The 5,374-nt window shown below is 37.1% G+C and overlaps 1 non-coding gene across 1 annotated transcript; it reads left to right on the plus strand.

Moving 5' to 3' along the window:
* The first annotated feature begins 2,132 nt into the window (after positions 1 to 2,132).
* Positions 2,133 to 2,205, plus strand: TRNAK-UUU. The gene has a single exon. It is a non-coding gene; the product is annotated as a tRNA-Lys (tRNA).
* Positions 2,206 to 5,374: the final 3,169 nt, after the last annotated feature.

Raw genomic sequence — 5,374 nt, forward strand, 5'->3', positions numbered from 1 at the left:
TTATTAAGAACATTCTTTTTGTTTTAGCAACCATAATGAAATAGAGACTCTAAGTGGAAAGCAAAGTCTCATTTCATTCAGGTTGCTATAACAAACGTACTATACATGGAGTGATTTATGAACAACACAAGTTTATTTCTTGCAGTCCTGGAGGCTGAAAGTCTGGGATCAGGGAGACAGCATGGTCAGGTTGTGGTGGGAACTGTCTTCTGGGCTGTAGACAGCCATCTTCTCCTGGTATCCTCATATGGCAGAGCAGAAAAAGAGAGTAAACTCTTGTACAAGGGTGTTAATCCCACTCATGAGGGCTCTATCCTCATGATCTCACCTAATCCTAATTGCCTCCATAAGGCCCTACCTTGGAATACCATGACATGAGGAGAGAGGGTAGGGTTTCAACATGAGTTTGGGGTACACAAACAGCTTGTAATAGAAAGCACTATTTTCCAAAAGGCTATCTTGCAAATAGTTTTAGCACTGCTTGTTGGATATTTGCATACAACTTGGAACTTTTCTTTGGCCAGGCTGCAAATGTAGACAACCCTAGAAAAGTAATGGTGATAAAGCAAGAAACCTCCATGATGAAGTTCGCTACAGCTAAGCCGCTTCAGTCGTGTCTGACTCTGGGCGACCCCAGAGACAGCAGCCCACCAGGCTCCCCTGTCCCTGGGATTCTCCAGGCAAGAACACTGGAGTGGGTTGCCATTTCCTTCTCCAATGCATGAAAGTGAAAAGTACAAGTGAAGTCGTTCAGTCGTCTCCGACTCTTAGCGACCCCATGGACTACAGCCCACCAGGCTCCTCCATCCATGGGATTTTCCAGGCAAGAGTACTGGAGTGGGGCGCCATTGCCTTCTCCGATAATGAAGTTTAGTAAGAGAAAATATAGTTATTCTTTAAAAATCAAGCTTCTCACAATGGTTGCTTTGAACCAACTGCAATTACTGTTCCTACACAGTGTAGGCATCCACCTTTAATAAAACTGGCAGTGTTTAAAATCCCAGAAAACTCATCAAGCAGTATAAAAGCATTCTGCTCCATGTATAAAATGCTTTGTCCCTGTTGAGACTGAGCTAATGACACTGTCAATAGCACAAAGGTGGCAAAGAGACACTTACATGGGCATTAATATCCAAAGAGGGAAAGAAGAGACAGCTTTGCACTTCAATTACTGCTTGTCTCAACCCAAGAAAATGTAAATGCTCCTGAAAATAAAGCTTAGATTTATTACGTGTCCATGTCCATCTAAAGCCCTTATTAGGGGAAGTGGCTCAGACATATGTGTTGTTATAAAGTATTCTAGGATGATAAATAATGTCAATCAGTGACTGATGGGATGTGATGCATTCAAGGTTAAAGGGGGGAAAACTGCAAGTTTGGAGGTTTGCATTTATTTTTAGAGAAGTGAAGTGAAGTGAAGTTGCTCAGTAGTGTCTGACTCTTTGCAACCCCATGGACTGTAGCCTACTGGGCTCCTCCATCCATGGGATTTTCCAGGCAAGAGTACTGGAGTGGGTTGCCATTTCCTTCTCCAGAGGACCCAGGGATCAAACCCGTGTCTCCCGCATTGTAGGCAGACACTTTACCATCTGAGCCACAAGGGAAGCCCTGTAACATGCTGGGAACATTTTTAGAGAAGAGTATTAAACAGTGGCCTTTCTGCAATATTATGAGAATTGGTTCCCTCTTCCTGCCTCCCTCATTTTCCACACAAACAAATCTGAATCCTTTAGAAGATACTTCAGAATTCTCAGCTGTAAGTAAAAAGATAGCTTTCAAAAATTCTTGTAAAAAAACAAAAATAAAAAACCCCTGTTTATGCAGGGAATAGTCTGAGAAGAAATCTCTAGGAATTACCAAGTGAATGAAATCAAGGTTCACAGTGCTGTGTGCTGTGAGCCATACACATAAAAGATTTTTCATTAAAGCAAAAAGGAGTTCAAATATAAAAATATTAGATAAATTGGTTGTTTTTTAAATACATGCAGCAAAGTATGTTTTTTCAGTTTCTTCTTTGAGTGATTTATATGCATATATATTTTACAGTGATTTTAATAGAATTAGAAAACACAAATATTTGGCTAGATATAGAGAATTATCCAACAATTACTGTTGACTAAAACTGGAATAGAGCCTGGGTAGCTCAGTTGGTAGAGCATCAGACTTTTAATCTGAGGGTTCAGGGTTCAAGTCCCTATCCATACACTATGGTTCTGTGTTTTAGGACTTCCGTGGTGGCTCAGTGCTAAAGAATCCACCTGCCAATTCAGAAGACTTCAGTTCGACCTCTGGATCTGGAAGAACCCCTGGAGAAGGAAATGACAGGCTACAGTCCATGGGGTCACAAAAGAGTCAGACACAACTTAGTGACTAAACAACAATACTGGAATAGCTTCTTTTATGAGGTAGCCTCATGAGACTTAACAACTGAAAAATAAGAAAAAGAACCCATTGGACTCATATTGAGTATATTTGACCAATGTTGGCAATAGTGCAGTGGGTGGGAGATTAAAAAAATAAGTAACCTTTAAAGAGAATTCTATTCATAGCAGCACTTCACAGCAGCCAAATGGTGGAAACAATCCACTTGTCCATCAACTAACGAATGACCAAACAAATGTGGTATAGCCATAGAGTGAAACATTTTCAACTATAAAAAGGAATGAAGCATTGACACATGCTACAATAGGGATGAACCTTAAAAACAGTTTCATTTAAACAGTTAAATGAAAGAAGCCAGACACAAAAGGTCACCTATTATATGATTCCATATACATGAAATATACAGAACAGGTAAATCCATAGAGGCAGAAAGCAAATTGATGGTTCCAAGGTCTAGAGAGACAGGGGCTGGGACTGAACTATTAAATGCATATGGGATTTTCTTTGGGGATGATGAAAATGTTTTGGAGCTAGATAGAGGTAGTGATTACACAACACTGTGAATGGACTAAATGTGGGTAACTTGTATGTCCTAAAATTATTAATTTCATGTTATGTTAATTTTACCTGAATTATTTTTCTTTTTTTTTGTTGGGGGGGGTGGGAGAGGGAGGTCACACCACACAGGATGCAAAACTACCTCCCAGACCAGAAATCAAAGCCTTGCCCCTAGCAGTGAAACTACCAGACCGCCAGGGAAGTCCTCAATTCCTAAAAATGCAAAAAGTTATAAATATGAGGGTAGTCTGGTATCACTGGGGCAGAAATTAACAGCCCTGGGAAACAGAACTGAAAACTTAGAAAAATTCAGTTACACATGAAAACCAATCCATTTCTATGATTCTATAACAATTTGTAAATTAAAATTCTGAATTAAATTTACGATTACTGTTGTCATATTATATGGAACTAATAGATTAAGTAAATTATGTCTAAAGTTGTTGCTGTTGTTTAGTTGCTAAGCCGTGTCTGACTCTTTTGTGACCCCATGGACTGTAGCCTCCAGGCTCCTCTGTCCAGGGGATTTTCCAGGCAAGAGTACTGGAGTGGGTTGCCATTTCCTTCTCCAGGGAACCTTCCCAACCCAGGGATCAAACCTGCATCTCCTGTGTTGGCAGTCGGGTTCTTTATCACTGAGCCACCAGGGAAGACTTAATTCTAAAATTACTCCATTGATTTGAAACAGAGTAATTTATGTACCCAAGGTTTTGACAAAGTACTAGTGGATGAGAACTAGGATACAGTCCTATATTCCTTTCAGATTAAATACATATTTTTATAAGTTTCTCAAATCCATTGAGGGTCAGATGAGTTGATAAGCCAGCTAATCATATACTACAAGGAGTTACAGTAAATGACTTGAATAAACTGATATCTAAAAACGATTCACTCTTTGCTTTCAAACTTGTTATGATTACTTTCAGCATCTTTAAGTCTGAACTAAAATGTTCTTTCAACTGCTTTATTGTGGGATGACTCAGAGCCTAGCTTGGAAGCTGCAGAAAAACAACTTAGAAAAGCAAACTTGCCATTAAAGATCAAAGAGATGTCTGTAATTATTTCATTTGTACAGAGCATTCTCTTGCCATGTCATTTACTATGCATGTGCTCTCATGAAGTTTACGTTCCAGGAGAATGCATGTTGATCTCAACATTGATCTCTATTTATCAGAATGTTTCCCCTGGGAACCCTGTACCTTATAAGTTGGTAGGACTTCAGTGTCAGGGAAAGTTTATGATACAGGGGGATGAGCTCCTCCTTCAGAGTCCAGGACCTGAGTTTGAGTACCAGCCCCATAATTATAATCTGTGGGACCTGTATGAGTTCCTATTCCTACCACAATAATTAACAAGACTAAATTCACAAGATTGTCAAAGGGATTCAATTAGATGATACATATGAAAAAATAATTTATAAATTTTAAAATTATATATAAATATATTTACATATGTACATTATAAATACATTTATAAAATATGTACATAATGTATACATATATGTATATATGCATATGACTTGTACATATTATATAATATGCAATATGTATATATTATATGTGTATATATGTATAAAATATGTTATATGATATATAATATGTATATATATTATATATATACCCTTGTGTATATGTAGAGAGAGAATATATGTATATATAGTTCTGTATACATGCCTCTTTTATAGAATTATTACATTGCATTTGGACCATTTCATCTCCCTTATGAGTCTCATGGAATCTGGTAAGTGGTAGGCATTCATTAAAGTTTGAATGAATGAATGATTCACAAGCAACATCAAAAACTATGTGAATTTTATCTTTAAAATATTCAGTGTTACCTTTATTCTACATAGTCTGTCTGTTGCCTACCATTGTTTTTTCAAAAAAGGGATTTTTTAACATAATTTTTTAAATATATGTAAAGATGCTATTTACATAGCACAGAATATCAATACTCAAAATAAATGTACAAAACATGTGCAACATTTCCACATAGAAAATTATAAATCTTGCATGTAAATTTTAAAAGACCCACAAAAATGAAAGGCTGTAATAATATATTGGAGGAGTCAATATGATAAAGAAGTTAACTTCCCCAGATTAATTTATAAAATCAATTCAGTCCCAATCAGAATCTCAACAGGTTCTTTGTTTTCTTCTGTGGAGCTAGACAAGCTGATTCAAAAATTTATATGAAAACACAAAAGCTTAAGAACAATCAAAGCTCAAACAACTCAAGTAAAAAATGGGTCAAAGACCTCAACAGACATCTCACCAAAGAAGATATACAGATGACAAATAAGCATGAGAAAGATACTCCACATCACATGTCATTACAGTAAAGCAAACTGAAACAAGATATCACTGCACACAAATTAGAATGACCAAAATCCAGAACACAGACAACATCAAGTGACGGTGAGAATGTGGACAAC

This window comes from Bison bison, unplaced genomic scaffold (assembly GCF_000754665.1).
Source record: "Bison bison bison isolate TAMUID 2011002044 unplaced genomic scaffold, Bison_UMD1.0 scf7180017864389, whole genome shotgun sequence".
In the NCBI taxonomy this organism is placed as follows: domain Eukaryota; kingdom Metazoa; phylum Chordata; class Mammalia; order Artiodactyla; family Bovidae; genus Bison; species Bison bison.